The 21,529-nt window shown below is 44.7% G+C and overlaps 2 non-coding genes across 2 annotated transcripts; both read left to right on the top strand.

Annotated features, from left to right (window-relative positions):
• The first annotated feature begins 13,870 nt into the window (after nucleotides 1-13,870).
• On the top strand, nucleotides 13,871-14,011 carry LOC142751329 (U4 spliceosomal RNA). The gene has a single exon (XR_012882880.1). It is a non-coding gene; the product is annotated as a U4 spliceosomal RNA (small nuclear RNA).
• A 3,252-nt stretch (nucleotides 14,012-17,263) lies between these two features.
• TRNAK-UUU (transfer RNA lysine (anticodon UUU)) lies at nucleotides 17,264-17,336 on the top strand. Its single transcript has one exon. It is a non-coding gene; the product is annotated as a tRNA-Lys (tRNA).
• The last annotated feature ends 4,193 nt before the right edge of the window (nucleotides 17,337-21,529 follow it).

Here is a 21,529-nt window from a genome sequence, read left to right as displayed (position 1 = left end):
TGTCGTGAGTTTTACGCAACGCACTCACGCAGCGCAAAATTCACGCATCGTCTAAACAGCCCCATAGACTATTATAGGTGCGTACGACACGCGTGAAAAGCACGCGCGTCGCACGCGCGTATAATACGCTCGTGTAAATGAGGCCTTAGGCCGTGAAAATTAATATCAACATTATTTCCACTAAAACATTGAATTTTTTCAATTTCACAAAGGATAAAGGAGAAAATGCACCCCAACATTTGTGAAGCAATTTCTCTCGAGTACGGCAATACCCCACATGTGGTCATAAATGTTTTTTCATTAGAAAATAATTAACCCTTTCCGGACTGATCCATGTTTTGCTTTTTGCTTTTTCGTTTTTCCTCCCCGCTTTCCGAGAGCCACAACTTCTTTATTTTTCCGTCAATAGAGTGGTGTGGGGGCTTATTTTTTGCGGGACGAGCTGTAGTTTTTATTGGTACAATTTTTTGGTACATAAGACTTTTTGAGCACTTTTTATTACATTTTTTGGTAGAGCCAGGGTGACCAAAAAACTGCGATTTTGCCATTTAAAATTCTTTATTTTTCACGGCGTTCACCGTGCGAGTTCAATAATGGTAAATTGTAATAGCTTGGACTTTTACGGACGCAGCGATACCAATTTTGTGTTTTTTTTTTGTTTTTTACATTACTTTAGAGAAAAAATATGAAAAGGGTTTCTTTTTTCCACTAATAATAACTACTTACTTTTGTTTTTACATATTTTATTAGTCCCCCTAGAAGACTTGAACCAGCGATCGTTAGATCACTGGTAGAATACACTGCAATACTAATGTATTGCAGTATATTGTGATTTTTACAGGCACCTGTAACAGCGTGATCGCTGTTTCTGTCCGTTAGTCCCGGGTATCAGCTGTAATACACAGCCGACACCCGCAGCATATGGTGCGGACTCAGCGCGTGAGACGCTCCATACATCACCCCCACACCATGACATGCTATTAGGTCATGGTGCGCGAAGGGTTTAATGCGCAGCCGATGGTGGAAAGTGAAAATTACAATTTTCCACTGATATGCCATTTTAGTGCACTATATGTTGTGCCCAGTTTGTGCCACAAATACCACAAATAAAATATTAACAGGGTTCTCCCGGGTATGGCGATGCCATATCGGTGGACGTAAACGGCTGTTTGGGCAGACTGTAGGGCTCAGAAGGGAAGGACGGTATTTTGCTTTTGGAGCGCAGATTTTGCTTGGTAGTAGCTCTGGCGTTTTGCTGGTATTTCAGTTTATAATGTGGGGGTACATGTAGGCTGGGCAGAGTACATCAGGGCATAATAAGAGGGTATAATAATGAGGTAAATAAATAATAATTCGCAGATATGTGGCCAGTGTTGCACTTATATTATAAATTGCACCCGATCCTATCCGCTTTTGGAACGCTCTGCACATTTTGCATCGCCATAATCTGGGAGCCGGAACTTTTTTTATTTTTTCACCACCAGAGCCGTGTGAGGGCTTATTCTTTGCGGGACAATCTGTAATTTTCATTGGTACCATTTTGGGGTACATGCGATTTTATTGATCACGTTTTATTCCATTTTTCGGCAAGCCAGGTGACCAAAAACCATCAATTCTGACAATGATTTTTATTTATTTTTTACAGCGTTCAACCTGGGCTATAAATGACCATTATACTTTATTCTGCGGGTCGGTACGATTACGGCGATACCATATGTATATAGGTTTTTTATGTTTTGCGCAATAAAATAACTTATTTAGAAAATAAATTATTTTCTGTGTCACCATATTCTGAGAGCCGTAACTTTTTTATTTTTCAGTCAAAAAAGCTGTGTAAGGGCTTGTTTTTTGCGGGACGGGTTGTAGTTTGTATCGGTACTATTTTGGCGTACATACGACTTTTTGATCACTTTTTATTGTATATTTTGGGAGGGGTGGTGACCAAAAAATAGTGATTCTCGCAGTGTTTTTCATTTATTTTTTTTACCGTGTGGGAAAAATAATATTATAGTTTTATAGTTGGGGTCGTTACGAACGCGGTGATACCAAATATGTGTACTTTTTTTTTACTTGTTAATTTTTTTTCCTAGAATAAAAGACTTATTATAGGAAAAAAAGCAGTTCATGTTTATGTCCCTTATAACTTTTATTTTTACACTTTTTTTAAAAACATTTTTATTCTTTTTTTTACTTTTTTCACTTTTCCCACTAGGGCACACTTAGACTTGCAGCTTTGATCGCTGCTGGAATACATTACACTACCTACGTAGTGTAATGTACTCTAACTATCATTGTGATGTAACAGTCACTCTGACAGGAAGCCTACGACGACCAGCCTCCGGGTGGTCCTCATAAGCTTCTGTACATGGCAGCCCGGAAGCCATTGTCTGGCGTCCGGTTGCCTTGGGTACCATCACCAGCCCCCGTGATTTCACATGGGGGCTGCCGATCGGCGCTAAACACCTTAATTGTGGCGTTCAAATCGAACGCCGCAATTAACGGGTTAACTGCCGAAATCAGCGGCGATAGGCCGCTGATCGGCAACGGGGAATGCAGGGCAGACACCCTGCACAGTTGACCACCGCTGCGGTGTAGCGCCGCGCGGCGGTTAACTGTCAAAGCACAGACGTAACTGCACGTCAAGGTGCGGGAAGGGGTTAAAATACATATAAGAATAATACAAACAAAATTATTCTGCAAGTTTTTCAGTCTCTATGTGGTTATAATGTGGGCGACCTATTTATTATACCATTTATAAGGCCTCTACCTTGCTACTTCCTAAAGAGTGAGATCTTTGCCACCTAGCAGCCGGTGTAGATTTCCACTATACCGCCAGTTTTCTCACGTAAAGTATAATACGTGTGTTAGGCCTTGGTGGCCACGCCCCTTTAATAAAAATGCACTAATTTGCAAGTAAGGTACAAAAAGCAAGGTGTGTCTGAAAATAAAATATAAATCATACTATTTAGTTACAGTATGGTGATATTTTAGCATGGTATAATTTGCAATCTTTATACGTCAGTATTAGGCCATGATTCCACACCTAAATCCCTTTCAAATCCACTAACATTTTGCATCCATTACAAGTAAATGGGCTATTTTAATCCCCATTCACATGCAGCGGAAAGAAGTCTGCTTGAATTTTTTTCCGCTCTGCAAAAATCAATCCTCTAGAATAATGAACATGTTCATTATACTCGTAGAAAAGCAGTGGATTCGTTGGAGTTGGAGCTATCAGGACTAATCCTCTTTCATTTACACCTTTTTTAATAAATATAGTATAGGTGGGGTAAAGGTGGTCCCATGTACTCCAGCCCAACTACGTATGGCCTGCGGTGGGCCTGTGTGCTTTAAAAAAATGGCAGGGCTGATTTTAAGTTCCAGTCCGGCCCTGGTCATCAGTATATGATCGGTGGGGGTCTGACATACAGGCTCTGCACCTATCAGCTGTCCTGGTTGCCTCTGGGTGATGGAAGCAGATGGCTCCGACCACTATATAGCGGCTTGTGGATAGGTCATCAGTATTAAAGCAAAAAATAGTGTGTAGAAAAGGCAGATCCAGCACTCGAATATTAAAATTCCAATTTTATTTAAGTCATATTTAAAACCAAGGATAAAACAAAAATCCCGGAACCACGCTTACGCGTTTCAGACTGCTAGGGTCCTTAATCATAGCTATGACTTAAATTAAATTGGAATATTAATATTCGAGTGCTGGATCTGCCTTTTCTACACACTATTTTTTGCTTCAATTGCCTGCAGTCGGCACAGGATTAGTTCAGGAGCATCTACAAGCACCCACAGCGGTTGGATTAACTACATATCCTTTGCATCAGTCAAGCATCATGAAAAACGCATTGGAAAACGCAACCATAGCGTGGTGGTTATGAGGAGAGCGAAACTTTTAGTAAAAAATATTTTTTTCTTTCATCAGTATTAAAAACAGCCCCCAAACTGGACGACCCTTTTAAATATTGAGTTACAGTTGAATTCCATATGTATACATTGAGTTGCATGTTATCTTGGACTACAGATAACGCTCAATAGTTACAATCAATTATGTAGTACTACAAGTCTAGGTGTAGCCCAGGCCTAAGAGTTTATCCACCTTTAACACTTTATGGATACACTATATCAAGTCAGCAACCTTTGGCATTCTGTGTTAAACGTCCGTTGAAACAATGGTCGTCAGGACCTATATAATTCAATGTGGCCGTTGATTCAACGAACCATGAGAAAATAGGACATGTCCTATTTTTTACGTGTACTGAGCTTTGTTCTGGTGCTGTATATATGTACTGCACTTGGTTCTGGTGTTGTATATACGTACTGAGCTTTGTTCTGGTGCTGTATATATGTACTGCACTTGGTTCTGGTGTTGTATATACGTACTGAGCTTTGTTCTGGTGCTGTATATATGTACTGAGCTTTGTTCTGGTGCTGTATATATGTACTGCACTTGGTTCTGGTGTTGTATATACGCACTGAGCTTTGTTCTGCTGCTGTATATACGTACTGAGCTTGGTTCTAGTGCTGTATATAAGTTCCTAGCTTTGTTCTGGTCCTGTATTTATGTACTGAGTTTGGTTCTGGTTCAGTATATATGTATTGAGCTTGGTCCTGGCACCATATCTGTGTATTAGTTGACAGATCCGTCGTACCTTACTGTGCACGCCGCACTGTCCTCCAACCTTCTCATGTGCACAGCCTAACTAAATGGGCTGAGCCCGCTTAGGATGTTGAATGTGCGCATATAGGTCTATACGTAATGGGTGGGTTTAATATAATGTTATATTTAGTTTAATATAATGTGTGGGTAGGTCTGTACGCTTATGTAATTATATACATAGTGTGGCAACCCACACTAAAACATTCTGGACAGGGAATTCCTTTATCTAGAGTCCACTTTAATGTAGGGGGTATTTGTAATATTCTAATTGTTTTATTTTATTATTAGAATCATTTTCAATCGCGCGCAAAACACTATGAACCCGCCCCCCCCCCCCGCGTCACGTATGTCTTTGTCCACAAAACCTGTTCTTAAAAATTTAAATCCCACCCCTGACATGGGGGGCTGTCTGTGGCTAACTACAAGGGGGGGCTGTGTGTAGCAGTATATACAAGGGGGGGGGGGTCTGTGTGGCAGTATATACAAGATGTGCTGTGTGGCAGTATATACAAGGGGGCTGTGTGGCAGTATATACAAGGGGGGCTGTGTGGCAGTATATACAAGGGGGGCTGTGTGGCAGTATATACAAGGGGGGTCTGTGTGGCAGTATATACAAAGGGGGCTGTGTGGCAGTATATACAAGGGGGGGGGTCTGTGTGGCAGTATGTACAGTACCAACATGGGGTAGTATCTACATGGGGCTGTGTGGCGCTATCTACTGGGGGTCTGTGTGGCGCTATCTACAAGGGGGTCTGTGTGGCATTATCTACAGGGGGTCTGTGTGGCGCTATCTACTGGAGGGTCTGTGTGGCTCTATCTACTGGGGGGTCTGTGTGGTGCTATCTACTGGGTGGTCTGTGTGGCGCTGTCTACAGGGGGCTGTGTGGTGCTATCCACAGGGGGTCTGTGTGGCGCTATCTACAGGGGGGTCTGTGTGGCGCTATCCACAGGTGGTCTGAGTGGCACTACCTACAGGGGGTCTCTGTGGCTCTATCTACAGGGGACTGTGTGGTGCTATCTACAGGGGGTCTGCGTGGCGCTATCTGCAGGCGGTCTGTGTGGCACTATCTACAGCGGGAGCAGTGTGGCGCTATCTACAGGGGGGTCTGTGTGGCGCTACCTACAGGGGGTTTCTCTTTTTTCTTTCCTTTTTATTTTTCTTTTCCCCTTCCCTGGCTTTTCTCCCCACTTTTTTCTTTATTTTATTTCTTCCCCTCACGTTTTTTTTCTTTTTTTCATTAACCTTTCTTTTTCTTTCATCTTGAGAAACACCTGTCCACATAAAGATAGAGAGATTTCTGCATATGTAAATTGTACCAAGAATTTCGCTTGGGAACATATGAAGTTCCAACATCTCCATAAATAGGAGGTAATTTTATTTATGATACATGGGAATTATTGTCGGTAAAATCATTTTCCCTCTACTGTTATTAATCTCTTTTAAAATATTTCATAAAGGGGATAACATGAAATGTATGGCAATTTACTGAATATAAAATCAGCATTGTGAGAAACTAGACATGGACCGCACAATCCACAGTATATACGTTGATCTGAGCCGCTAGGCATAATTTAGAAACATGAACATGAGGTTCTTTGTAAACATTTTGATCAAACTGTATAAGCCCACTTGCCACTTCACGGAGACCTCTTTTAAGTGGGTCCCTACTCTATCGGCTGGCACGGTCTGAAGGCATGGGTGCTTTTGGGCCCCATGGTTGCTCCCTCTGCAGGAGCGGTGCTGCGGTGGCGGTAGCCGCCATGCGGTGCTGCAACCGCTAGAGTAGGGACCCACTTTAAAGAGGTCGTCGTGAAGTGGCAAGTGGGCTTATACAGTTTGATCAAAATGTTTACAAAGAACCTCATGTTCATGTTTCTAAATTATGCCTAGCGGCTCAGATCAACGTATATACTGTGGATTGTGCGGTCCATGTCTAGTTTCTCACAATGCTGATATTGTATAGTCTATCCTCCTCATTTCCTTTGTTTTACTTGGTACCAGCACTCCACGCATTTGAAAAAATACCCAGCTGATTTTAATTCCAGAATGACCTCATAAGTGTTCCTGCTCTTGCTTGTGCTCTCAGTTGGCCACTGGGGGCGCATGGCAAGGTGAGCTCATGCCATCTGTTCACATGTTGTGGTGCTGTATGGTGGTGTCTGTTGCTGTAGTGCTGCACTTGTGGGGGGACGTGGCCCAGAGCCAAGGAGGCTTGGCACGGTCTGAAGGCATGGGTGTTTTTGGGCCCCTGGGTTGCTCCCTCTGCAGGAGCGGTGCTGCGGTGGCGGTAGCCGCCATGCGGTGCTGCAACCGCTAGAGTAGGGACCCACTTTAAAGAGGTCGCCGTGAAGTGGCAAGTGGGCTTATACAGTTTGATCAAAATGTTTACAAAGAACCTCATGTTCATGTTTCTAAATTATGCCTAGCGGCTCAGATCAACGTATATACTGTGGATTGTGCGGTCCATGTCTAGTTTCTCACAATGCTGTTACTGAATATAAACCTAAGAATTTAGAGAAATTTTCTTTTTTCCTTTAATGAGAACCAATGGGAACACCTAATTGAAATTGAAATACGAACCATATATAAGCCGCACATATTCTGAGTGCAATAATGACTCTGAGGAAGTCCCAGATGGGATGAAACGCGTTAGCCAATCAAATTTTGACACGTGTATGCTTGACGTCACACACCGTGTACCTGTGCTTGATCGATCTTGAGGCTGTAAAGGGTTCAGTCTAACCTGCACCACGCCTGAACGTGAGGAGGCACAAGGGGAGATAGATCTGGACAAAGCTGCAAAAGCTATGAGAAATATTATGGAGGATAGAGGTCTGCCCGGACCTTATGCTAACCGGATCCCATCCTAAAAGACGTGTTGGAACCTGGACTACACTCGTAATATAAAGGTACCGGTGATTGAACCTCCAACTAAGAGTTGTGAATCACTTTCTTTAAAGGACCAGTGTCACGAAAAAAAATTGTTTTAGATCAATTTGCTTTTAGTGTTTTATTTAAAAAAAAATAATTTATTTGTGTGTTTGTGTTTTACTTTTTTTTATTTTTTCAGTTTTTCTTGTCCATGGGGCTGCCATTTTTTTTTCCATCTCTGTATGTGTCGATTAACGACACATACAGACATGGAATACGGCACATACAGTCCCATAGTGAATGCGAACGGGGCCCGTTCCATCCACTATGCAGTACGCCGTCTGTGTGGGAACGGCGCATGCCACACAGTCCAAATTGAACTGTGCGACGTCCGGCGCCATTTTCTTGTGGACCGGAAGTCGCGGCCGGACAGTAAGATTACTACTTCCGGTCACGGGCGGACAGTAAGATTACTACTTCCGGTCGCGGCTTCCGGACTTGTGCACTTGGAGCGGAGGTAGCAGACGGAGCGGACGGACCGGAGGGAGCGGCGGCGGCAGGAGCAGGTAAGTTAGGTCTGTGTATGTACGTGTTTTACTGTGTGTTTACTACTGTATGTAAGCCTACTACACTGTGTGTTAGCTCAAAAAATGGCGACACACAGTGTAGGAGGTTTGACTGTTCAATCCCCTCGTTTCTCCCGGCACTAGCCAGGATAAAGGAGGGGGGATTATGAGAGCTCACTAGAGCGAGTGAGTTTTCTCAAATTTTGCAGCATAAAGCAATGTGGTTGCTTTACCACATGCAATGCTGCAATTTTGGGAATTGCTCCATCTAGTGACCAGCACTGGGAAATGTTATAAATTAGAATTTAATTTATAATATTTCCTGACTCGTGAAAAAATTTAAAAAATGAGAACAATGTTTAATCACTCATACATTAATTGTTTAACTAAAAAAAAAAATTTTTTTCTAGCGACACATTACCTTTAAGCATACAAAGGGAGTGTCTTATACGCCTCTCCCGCTAACACATGGAGTGAACGGGATATTGCTTAATACATACGAAGAGATCGATCGGTCCCTCTCTTGGCATATACCTCCACTGTTTGGCCATCTTCAGCTACATATGGATGATATGTGGTTGACTGCTCCCTTAAATGAAAGACTGCCTAAAGAATTGTTCTGATACATGCAGTTTCGTTCGGGATATCGGAATAGTGCCGGTACATGTAAATGATATATCACTATGTTCATTTTATCTACCATTTATTGGAAATTGCTTAATATTTTCATAATTAAATAATTAGGTATTTTGTTTAAGAATTTTGTAGTTTGTACTTATTGTCTTCCCAAAGTGTGCTGGTTTTGTTCAAACGTCTTTTTCTTTTCTGTGAATATTTATATTGGACGGCACCGTGCATAATTTTTGCATTTTTTGGGTTATATTAATAGGATTTGTTCTTTTCTTTTTTATATAGTATCTACATGGGGCTGTGTGGCGCTATCTACTGGGGGTCTGTGTGGCACTATCTACAAGGGGGTCTGTGTGGCACTATCCACAGGGGGTCTGTGTGGCGCTATCTACTGGAGGGTCTGTGTGGCTCTATCTACTGGGGGGTCTGTGTGGTGCAATCTACTGGGTGGTTTTTGTGGCGCTGTCTACAGGGGGCTGTGTCGCGCTATCCACAGAGGGGTCTGTGTGGCGCTATCTACAGGGGGGGGGGTCTGTGTAGCGCTATCTACAGGGGTCTGTGTGGCACTACCTACAGAGGGGTCTGTGTGGCTCTATCTACAGGGGACAGTGTGGTGCTATCTACAGGGGGTCTGTGTGGTGCCATCTACAGGCGGTCTGTGTGGCACTATCTACAGCGGGAGCAGTGTGGCTCTATATACAGGGGGGTCTGTGTGGCACTATCTATAGGGGTTCTGTGTGGCGCTATCTACTGGAGGGTCTGTGTGGCTCTATCTACTGGGTGGTCTGTGTGGCGCTGTCTACAGGGGGCTGTGTGGTGCTATCCACAGGGGGGTCTGTGTGGCGCTATCTACAGGAGTCTGTGTGGCACTACCTACAGGGGGTTCTGTGTGGCTCTATCTACAGGGGACTGTGTGGTGCTATCTACAGGGGGTCTGCGTGGCGCTATCTACAGGCGGTCTGTATGGCACTATCTACAGCGGGAGCAGTGTGGCGCTATCTACAGGGGGGTCTGTGTGGCGCTACCTACAGGGGGTCTGTGTGGCTCTATCTACACGGGGAGCTGTGTGGCGCTATCTACAGGGGGTCTGTGTGGCACTATCTACACAGGGTCTGTGTGGCACTATCTACAGGGGGTCTAAGTGACGCTATCTACAGGGGGTTGGTGTGGCGCTATCTATAGGGGCAGTGGTGTAATGGACGGATTCTTTCATTGATGCCTATAATTGGTAGATATATAACTGTTGTCTATTTTACTGCTGTACTTGTAATATTACAGTATTTAAAAAAGTAATTAAAACTAATTTAACATAAGTTTTCTTATTTAGTCGCTATATTAGCGTTTACTGGGGTATTACTTTTGGTTATCAGATCGCCCACTATTGATGGAGTCTCGACTTGCTCCCTAACTGCCCCGCTCAGGAGCTGCCAAGACTTAGAGGAAATATTGAGCACGACTTGGACTTTCTATTAAAAAAAAAGAGCCAAGTGCTGAGGGGCATAGTGCCAACGCTCTGCTTCATGTCATGGGGGCCGAGCAGCTGCGTGCCAGCCTTACATCACCAAGCACAATGCCAAGCGTCGAATGGAGTGGTGTAAAGCCACTGGACTCCGGAGCAGGGGAAACGTGTTCTGTGGAGTGATCAATCACGCTTCTCTATCTGGCCGTCTGATGGATGAGTCTGGAATTGGAAAATGCTCTTCGAGGGTGAGGGTGGGCACCTGTCTTCCTTACCATTTACCATCAAACTAGACTTCATCAAAATTCTAGGAGTCTGGTTTGGAAAGGAAGGTGCAGTTCTAAAGTCCTGGTGAGAACGCTTGGCCAAAGTGCATCAGAAGATTGGACTGCAGAGCCTCAGACAGCTCACTATTGAGGGCAAAGCGCTCATCCTGCGTAAATAGGTTCTGCCCGTGCCACTGTACATCACACAGGCATGGTCCCCACTTGCCACTGTTTGCAGGGCCATTACCAGGACAGCATTTCACTTTGGGGCTCCAAAATAGACAGAGTGATGCAGACTATTATGTACAAGGACCCCCACAGGGGTGGGAAGGGTATACCTGACATCCCTACTTTGCTGCGGGCCGCTTTTGTATGTGACTGTGTACACAGGACTCTGAGGGAAACAAAAACTGGCGCCACCGTATTTCTGGAGGAGATTTCCTCCCTTTATGCATCACAGCGTGTGAGTGCATGTCATGTGATGCAAAAGCCAAACCCACTTCTAACAGCCATCCATGCTCCTGCATGGACGGCACCATGTTTTTGGAGGCAGCTGCACCCGCCTGCATTACTTACATCGCTTCCAGCGGATTTGTGGATGAAACATCTGCAGCATATTACTGTAGTAGCAAAGTGGATAAGATTTGAAAAATCTTCATCCACATGCTGCATAAAACTCATGAAGAAATTGACCTGCGGTATGGATTCTCACTCTACAGCATATCAATTTGTCTTGCATTAACGGATCAAAATTTCTACAATTCTACAGCATTTCCGTCCCATGTTCAGGAGGCCTGGGGTCATACATCAAATGATGTATTCCGGTGGACTGCAATGATCCCACTATGTGCAGCCCCCACTATAGGCCTCATTCACACTCTGGGATCCTTTTCCATTCCATGTAGAATATTCCGGTATACGGAGCCCATGTTATTCTATGGATCTATTCACACATCTATAACACCTTGCTCCATCCAATCTATTATACTCTCCATATAAATCAATGGATATACCCCTTGAGGAAGCGGATATCGCGAAACGCGCGTCGGGGTTCTGCACATACAGTGGAGGAAATAAGTATTTGATCTCTTGCTGATTTTGTAAGTTTGCCCACTGTCAAAGACATGAACAGTCTAGAATTTTTAGGCTAGGTTAATTTTACCAGTGAGAGATAGATTATATATAAAAAAAAAAAACAGAAAATCACATAGTCAAAATTATATATATTTATTTGCATTGTGCACAGAGAAATAAGTATTTGATCCCTTTGGCAAACAAGACTTAATACTTGGTGGCAAAACCCTTGTTGGCAATCACAGAAGTCAGACGTTTTTTGTAGTTGATGATGAGGTTTGCACACATGTTAGATGGAATTTTGGCCCACTCCTCTTTGCAGATCATCTGTAAATCATTAAGATTTCGAGGCTGTCGCTTGGCAACTCGGATCTTCAGCTCCCTCCATAAGTTTTCGATGGGATTAAGGTCTGGAGACTGGCTAGGCCACTCCATGACCTTAATGTGCTTCTTTTTGAGCCACTCCTTTGTTGCCTTGGCTGTATGTTTCGGGTCATTGTCATGCTGGAAGACCCAGCCACGAGCCATTTTTAATGTCCTGGTGGAGGGAAGGAGGTTGTCACTCAGGATTTGACGGTACATGGCTCCATCCATTCTCCCATTGATGCGGTGAAGTAGTCCTGTGCCCTTAGCAGAGAAACACCCCCAAAACATAATGCTTCCACCTCCATGCTTGACAGTGGGGACGGTGTTCTTTGGGTCATAGGCAGCATTTCTCTTCCTCCAAACACGGAGAGTTGAGTTAATGCCAAAGAGCTCAATTTTAGTCTCATCTGACCACAGCACCTTTTCCCAATCACTCTCAGAATCATCCAGATGTTCATTTGCAAACTTCGGACGGGCCTGTACATGTGCCTTCTTGAGCAGGGGGACCTTGCGGGCACTGCAGGATTTTAATCCATTACTGCGTAATGTGTTACCAATGGTTTTCTTGGTGACTGTGGTCCCAGCTGCCTTGAGATCATTAACAAGTTCCCCCTGTGTAGTTTTCGGCTGAGCTCTCACCTTCCTCAGGATCAAGGATACCCCACGAGGTGAGATTTTGCATGGAGCCCCAGATCGATGTCGATTGACAGTCATTTTGTATGTCTTCCATTTTCTTACTATTGCACCAACAGTTGTCTCCTTCTCACCCAGCGTCTTACTTATGGTTTTGTAGCCCATTCCAGCCTTGTGCAGGTCTATGATCTTGTCCCTGACATCCTTAGAAAGCTCTTTGGTCTTGCCCATGTTGTAGAGGTTAGAGTCAGACTGATTCATTGAGTCTGTGGACAGGAGTCTTTTATACAGGTGACCATGTAAGAGCTGTCTATAATGCAGGCTCCAAGTTGATTTGGAGCGTGTAACTGGTCTGGAGGAGGCTGAACTCTTAATGGTTGGTAGGGGATCAAATACTTATTTCTCTGTGCACAATGCAAATAAATATATATCATTTTGACTATGTGATTTTCTGTTTTTTTTTATATATAATCTATCTCTCACTGGTAAAATTAACCTAGCCTAAAAATTCTAGACTGTTCATGTCTTTGACAGTGGGCAAACTTACAAAATCAGCAAGGGATCAAATACTTATTTCCTTCACTGTAGGTATCCAGGCTACCAGGACTACTATTATGGGTAAGGCTATCTGAGTCATTATTGTTGGGAGTATTTTACTCTAGAAAACACCCTTTGGACATTCCTGTCCTTAACAAAACAGTCCACACTCAAACAACTAACGTTATATACGATAGCACACTGCCCCATTTATATGTCCTTAATATAAGGACTTTAAAGAGGCTCTGTCACCAGATTTTGCAACCCCTATCTGCTATTGCAGCAGATCGGCGCTGCAATGTAGATTACAGTAACGTTTTTATTTTTAAAAAACGAGCATTTTTGGCCAAGTTATGACCATTTTTGTAATTATGCAAATGAGGCTTGCAAAAATCCAAGTGGGTGTGTTTAAAAGTAAAAGTCCAAGTGGGTGTGTATTATGTGCGTACATCGGGGCGTTTTTAATACATTTACTAGCTGGGCGCTGTGAAGAGAAGTAACATCCTCTTCTCTTCAGAACGCCCAGCTTGTGACAGTGCAGATCTGTGACGTCACTCACAGGTCCTGCATCGTGACGGCCACATCGGCACCAGAAGCTGCAGTTGATTCTGCAGCAGCATCAGCGTTTGCAGGTAAGATCGACTACAGCTGAGACAACAACCCCCTACAATGGATGAATGTGTTATTAGCATATCCACTCCCAGAATTCCCAGCTCTGCACTTCCTGTCTGCCGGGTGTCTCCACAGGCTGAATCACTACACTGTAGCGGGCACTCAATACCGCACTGGTAGATGGTCAGCTTTGCGCAGTGGCAGTATCATAGCCCATGAGGTTTATCTGAGGCGTGATTATTGCTGATTGAAAACTTTTTACCAATACCCCGCTGTGATGACTTGAAATACAGTCAGCATTGCAATTTTTGACAGTCTCTCTGGAGACTGAACAATGCAGTCAAAATTAGAAGAAATTATATTGTTTGTCTTGATTTCTGTAAATCTGTTAGACTTTTTGAATACTTACCTGGCAGGGGAAATTGGGACTTTCTTGCCAGGTTCTTGCTCCTTGGTCTTTGGCTTAGAACATGTTTAGTAGGGTCCTTATCTGAAGTTAGTAATCACCTCTGCTGGTGGATTGGTCACCATCGTGGAGAGTAGAGGGATAACAGACGCATCCAGCTCAGGTTGGGGAGCTCCCATGAGAGGACAAATGGCGAAGGGGACTTGGTCTCAGCCTGAGGGGTTAATATCCTCGAATCGCAGAGAGAGACTGGAGACTGAACGACGCAGTTGAAAATAGAAAATGTGTTATTGTCTTTATCTCTGTAAACCTACTAGACATCTTGCAGATTGGTGTTATTGATTATAAAGGGGTTGTAGTTTATATTGATGATCTAGCCACTCGATAGGTTGTCAGTATATGATTGGTGGGGGTCTGACATACGGACCCCACACCGATCAGTTGCCTCTGGGTGCTGGAAGCAGATGGCCCCGACCGCTATACAGTGGCCTGTAGATAGGTCATCACTATAAAAAACAGTCGACAACCCCTTTAACTATTGAGCTATAGTTGAAGCCCAAATGAATATATTGAGTTGCATTTTATATCGGGCTGCAGATAACAGTCAATAGTTAAAGCGGCTCTGTCACCACATTATAAGTGCCCTATCTCCTACATAATGTGATCGGCGCTGTAATGTAGATAACAGCAGTGGTTTTTATTTTGAAAAACGATAATTTTTTAGCACGTTATGCACAATTTTATATTTATGCTAATTAGTTCTTAATGACTAAGTGGACGTAGTAAAAAGAAGTGTATGACGCTGACGAATCAGCGTCATACACTGCTCCTCATTCTAGCCCAGCTTGTTTCACTGCACAGCGTAATTTCGCGAGATCACGCTGTGACGTCACTTCCTCCCACGGGTTCTTCACCAGAGTGATGGAAGAGTCAACAGATATCGCCTCCAGCCGTGCCAGGACGTTTAGCCGAATCAGCAGCGGCTGGAGGCGATGTCTGTTCAGTCTTCCATCGCTCCGGTGAAGGACCTGTGGGAGGAAGCCCCGTCACAGTGGGATCTCGCCAGATTATGCTGTGCTGTGAATACAGATGGACGTGAATGAGGAGAAGTGTAGGCACTTATAAACTGGTGACAGAGCCTCTTTAAAATTGATTATGTAGTAATACAAGTCTAGGTGAAGTCCTGGCCTAAGAAGTTATCCACCTTTAGCACTTTATGAATACACTATATCAGAAGTCTGCAACCTTTGGCACTCTAAGGTTATGTTCACACGCAAAATCAAAAACGAAAGGGAAAACAGCCTCTGGTTTTCAGCCGTTTTTGTGGCCGAAAATGTTTTTTTGGCGCTGTTTTTCCATTGACACAATTGAAAACGGCCCCAAAACAGCTGAAGGAGTGACATGCTCCTTTTTAAGCACCATTTTTTTTTTTTTTTAAACAGCGGCAGTAAAAAAAAAACCCCTGTCTGAACTAAACACCGTTTTTCCCTATTGAATTCAAAGGGCAGATGTTTGTAGGCGTTTAGCTAGCGTATTTCGAGGCATTTACGCCACAAAATACGCTTGAAATTTCTGTGTAGACATACCCGAACTGTTGTGAAATTACAATTCCCAGCATGCACTATCAGCCTCTGGCTGTCAGGGCATGCTGGGAGTTGTAGTTTCCCAACAGCTGGAATAACAAACGTTTCTGACCCTTGCACTATACAAATGTATTGGGACACACGTCTTCATAATTGAATTCAGCTGTTTCCTATAGTCCAATTACCACTTTGCTGCGGGCCTCTTTTGTATGCGACTGTGTACACAGGACTCCGAGGGAAACAAAATGTTGCCATATTTTTGGAGTATATTTCCTTCCTTTATGCATCACAGTGAATGTGGGCACGTCATGTGCTGCAAAAGCCACACCGCCCTAGCTCCTGCATGGATGGCACCATGTTTTTGGAGGCAGATGCCCCCCCGCCCCGCCCCTCATTACTTACATCACTTCCGGCGGATTTTCCACTTTACCCTGACTTGGACGCTGTACACAGGTGTGTAGGCCCTTCTATCTTGTTTATTTATTACTGATTTGGCACATACGTGCTTTACCTATTCCCATCGGCCAGACCTTTCTTATACACCGCCCCATTAGCCATTATGCGTGTGACCCCGGACGAATATTCGCTCCTTTTTTTTTTGTGTGCCTGTTTGTATGTGATAATTCGCCCCTCATTGCACTATGCATTTTAGCGCTGCCAGCTTTTCACAGATTGGCACTAGCACTTTAATTGGTTGCCGACACAGGACGAAAATACTTATCCTGAGCGGCGGGTGCTTGCCGCATTAGGACGAGCATTCTCGTTCTGTGTCACACAAAAAATGTCCACTCGATGAGGAGTGGGTCGATGGCTACGCAGCCCCGCTCTAACGGCAGAGAGAAACCGCTTCTCTCCGCCGTTAACCCCTTGAATGCCATGATCAAAGCTGACCGCGGCTTTCACAGTGAAAATGAGAGGGGCAGACCCCCCCTTTAATCACGCAACAGGAAATCCCTGCAATGCGATTGAGGCTCATACCTTGTATGGCCAGACAGCCCAGGGTCCATTGAAGGACCCCAGGGCTGTCTGACCATATTTCCTGTTGTTAGGGCAAACCGCGGTATGCCCTAACAACTGCCTGTGTATAATCAGTGTATAGATATATACCGTACAGAAAAGAAAAATCAAAATGAGAAATCCCCCTATAGGATTTAAAAAAAAAAGTGAAATTAATAATAAAAAATAAAACAAGTAATGTTAAATACAAAAAGAGTCTGTAATAAAATACACAGAAATGCAAATTTTTTAAGATTCATAAACATTACAAAGATTTATACTATTTTATATCACATCGATTTTCCTACCTGTTTGTTTTGTGTTGGAGTTCATTGTGCAAAAGTGGTAAACCTTAAAATACCTCCATAAATTTGGTATAGTCGTAATTGTAACGTACTAGAGAATAAACATATTATGGATTTGTATAGTAGAAGGTGTAGACGCCATAAGAAAAAAGTCATCAGACAGGAGACGATTCCAGTGGAAAGTGATCCCATGATCCCATGATCCCATGATCCCATGATCCCATGATCCCATGATCCCATGATCCCATGATCCCATGATCCCATGATCCCATGATCCCATGAGCTGAGAGCCCGGATAGCTCAGTCGGTAGAGCATCAGACTTTTAATCTGAGGGTCCAGGGTTCAAGTCCCTGTTCGGGCACACATTTTATAAAGTATATTGAAAAAAACTCACTTAAAATACAAATAATCAAAATTTATTGATGTTAAAAAAGGATACAGAAGGGTCCAAATGAACCTATAATACAAAAGATAAAGCTGGATTACCGAAACACTGACGCAAATACAGAAGAATGTGAACGAGGAATTTTGCAGCTGCGAGAAAGAATGCAGAATTTCATCATATGTGAAATTTTGGACTGAAATACGTAACACAAATATGCAGCAAATTCACCACAAAAGCCTCAAAAATAATTCTGCTGTGGGCTTGGCAGGCACAGAATTAGGAGACACTGGGCAGCATGAGAGGCACAGTATTATAGCCAGCATCTTGAATGCCATAGGGCAGCACAGTATTAGGGGGCACTGGGTAGCACAGCAGACACAATATTAAGCCCTTAAGGACGGCATATCTTTTTATTAGCCGTATGAGGGCTTGTTTTTTGTGGGACGAGTTGTATTTTTAAACATACATATTGTATAACATTTATTATTTTTGGGGGATACAAAAAAAGCGATTGCGCCATTCTTTGGCTCTGTCCGTGTGGTATACATAACACAATAGCTTTATTCTCTTTGTTGATACAATTACGGCGACACTAAATTTAAACCTTTTTTATGTTGTACTACTTTTGCAGAATAAAAACACTTTCATTTTTATTTATTTTTTCTATAAACTTTATAATACTTTTTTTTAGCTCCTCTATGGGACTCAAACATCTCATTATGGCTTCTATAATTATTGCCGCCATCAGAAATTTCTGGGCCCCATACAGCCAAGGAGTCTGGGGCCACCCTCACTATTGGGGCAGGCACAAAGTAAAGGGGTGGGAGGAAAGGCAGCGATAAAAAGCAAACTAGTAGGGTCTCTTTGGAGGGGCAGGGCAGAGACAGCTGGTGGGTATGAGGGGGCAAGGTGGAGAGAGTAAGTGCCAGGGCTCAGTGGGGGAAGGAGGAGGGCGTGCCGCCCGTCGAAACGGCCCCCCCGCATGGCCGGCGGCGTACTATAGCAGAGCAGGGAGGTATCTCCCTGCTCTGCACTCTACTAGCGCCACTGTAGCTCCCTGAAGGAGCGAAATCCCTGTGTGGCCGGCGGGTCCGCTCATGGTGCGCTCCTCTTGATGTCTCTGTCCGTATATGGACAGTCAAAGCACTCTAATGATCCTTGATTTTCTAAATAATTTTATTGTATTCAATTTGTGAATTCGTCATATGGTTTGTAGCAATTTTGTTGTTGACGTTTCGGCCTAACCTAGGCCTTTATCACAATCGCTGAATGTAGTTTTAGTATTAGTATAGGGCTGAAGCGGCGTCTACCAGACGCTCCAATGTCAGAATATTGTCTGTATGACACTAAAACTACATTCAGCGTGTTAGGGATCTGCCAGGTACTACGTCTAGGTATACTCCTGGGATTAATCAATCCACACCTGAGGCCAGACCTCTTAGACTGACACCGGCTCCCACCAACCAGGGTGGCAGGCTCAGGAGTGGGAGAGCCTATCGCGGCCTGGTCAGTCGGAGTTAGCTCCGCCCCCTGTCCATTATTACCTGCCGTGTTCTCTTCCTCAGTGCTTGTAATTCTTCTGGATTCCTGGCCCCACTGCTGCTTGCTCCAGCCTGCTTCTGCCGTGCTTCTGCCTTGCTGCAGTTCCGCTTAACCTGCTTCGCTTTGCCCCTGGCTTGCTTCCTTCTCCGTGCTCACGTTTGTATACTCCACTTCATCCTGGTCCTGACTACTCATTCACCGCTCCGTTTCCTCGCGGCGTTCCGTGGGCTACTGCCCCTTCCCTTGCGTGTTCCCTGTTTGTTCTCCCGTGCACTTAGACAGCGTAGGGACCGCCGCCCAGTTGTACCCCGTCGCCTAGGGCGGGTCGTTGCAAGTAGGCAGGGACAGGGCGGTGGGTAGATTAGGGCTCACTTTCCCTTCACCTCCTTCCTGCCATTACATAATTACAAGCCCATACCTAGTCTACCATTTCTCCTATCATGGACCCCCTTGAGACCCTGATCCAGCAGATGCAGGGCCTCTCCCTACAGGTCCAGGCCCTGGCCCAGAGGGTCAACCAGGGTGACGCTGCCTTAGTAGTACCCCTCACCTCACCTCTAGAACCCGACCTCAAGTTACCTGACCGGTTCTCAGGGGACCGTAAGACGTTTCTCTCCTTCCGGGAGAGTTGCAGACTGTATTTCCGCCTAAAACCCCACTCCTCAGGTTCCGAGAACCAGCGGGTGGGTATCATCATATCCCGACTCCAGGAAGGGCCCCAAGAGTGGGCCTTCTCCTTGGCTCCTGACGCCCCTGAACTTTCCTCTGTTGATCGTTTTTTCTCTGCCCTCGGACTCATTTACGACGAGACTGACAGGACTGCTTTAGCCGAGAGTCAGCTGGTGACCTTACGTCAGGGTAGGAGACCGGTTGAGGAATACTGTTCTGATTTTAGAAAGTGGTGCGTAGCTTCTCGGTGGAACGATCCGGCCCTAAGGTGCCAGTTTAGGTTAGGATTATCTGACGCCCTGAAGGATCTGCTGGTTAGTTACCCCTCTTCTGACTCCCTTGACCAGGTTATGGCCCTAGCAGTACGACTTGACCGACGTCTCAGGGAACGTCAGCTTGAACGTTTCAATGTGCTCCCCTCTGACTTTTCTGCGATCCCCCCCGAGGTCCCGTCTCCTCGCCCCTCCACGGAGGATTCGGAGGTACCTATACAACTCGGGGCCTCCATGTCCCCTCGACAACGTAGGGAGTTTCGCAGAATGAATGGTCTCTGCTTCTACTGTGGGGACGACAAGCATCTACTGAACACCTGTCCCAGGCGCAAGAATAAAAAGCCGGAAAACTTCCGCGCCTAAGTGATCATCGGGGAGGTCACTTGGGCGCACAGGTATTTCCCGTTAATGTGAAACGCAATAAAATTTTGCTTCCCTTTCAGGTCTCGTTTGCTGGCCGGTCTGCCACGGGCAGTGCTTTCGTGGATTCTGGCTCATCTGCTAATATCATGTCTGTGGAATTTGCTATGTCTCTAAAAATGCCTTTTATTGATTTACCTTATCCTGTCCCGGTAGTGGGTATCGACTCCACTCCTCTTGCTAATGGTTATTTTACTCAGCATACTCCTGTTTTTGAACTCCTGGTTGGCTCTATGCATTTGGAGCAGTGCTCTGTACTGGTGATGCAGGGATTATCGTCTGATCTGGTATTAGGTCTTCCCTGGTTGCAGTTGCATAATCCCACGTTTGATTGGAATACTGGGGATCTCACCAAATGGGGTAGTGAATGTCTGATGTCATGTCTTTCTGTTAACTCTATTTCTCCCCGGGAGGAGGTAAACACGCTTCCTGAGTTTGTTCAGGACTTCGCCGATGTGTTTTCTAAGGAGGCCTCCGAGGTGTTGCGCCCCCATAGAGATTACGATTGCGCCATCGATTTGGTGCCTTGTGCCAAGCTTCCTAAGGGTAGGATATTTAATCTTTCATGTCCTGAACGTGAAGCTATGAGGGTGTATATCCAAGAATGCCTGGCCAAGGGTTTCATTCGCCCCTCGACTTCTCCTGTAGGTGCTGGCTTCTTCTTCGTGGGGAAGAAGGATGGTGGTCTTAGGCCGTGCATTGATTATCGTAACCTGAATAAGGTCACCGTAAGGAACCAGTACCCACTTCCTTTGATTCCGGATCTTTTTAATCAGGTTCAGGGAGCCCAATGGTTTTCTAAGCTCGATCTACGGGGGGCATATAACCTGATCCGCATCAAAGAGGGGGATGAGTGGAAAACTGCGTTCAACACACCCGAGGGTCATTTCGAATACCTGGTCATGCCCTTTGGGTTGTGTAATGCCCCTGCTGTCTTCCAGAATTTTATTAATGAAATCCTGAGAGATTACCTGGGTAATTTTCTTGTTGTGTACCTTGATGACATACTGGTGTTTTCCAAGGACAGGTCCTCCCACGTGGAGCATGTCAGGAAGGTGCTCCAGGTCCTTCGGGAGAATAATCTGTTTGCTAAGACTGAAAAATGTGTCTTTGGGGTACAGGAGATACCATTTTTAGGGCAAATCCTCACTCCTCATGAATTCCGCATGGACCCTGCCAAGGTTCAGGCTGTGGCGGAATGGGTCCAACCTGCCTCCCTTAAGGCGTTACAGTGTTTTTTAGGGTTCGCCAACTATTACAGGAGAT

This window comes from Rhinoderma darwinii, chromosome 3 (genome assembly GCF_050947455.1).
Source record: "Rhinoderma darwinii isolate aRhiDar2 chromosome 3, aRhiDar2.hap1, whole genome shotgun sequence".
NCBI classification, from domain to species: domain Eukaryota; kingdom Metazoa; phylum Chordata; class Amphibia; order Anura; family Rhinodermatidae; genus Rhinoderma; species Rhinoderma darwinii.
This window is presented reverse-complemented; position numbering and strand designations above follow the sequence as displayed.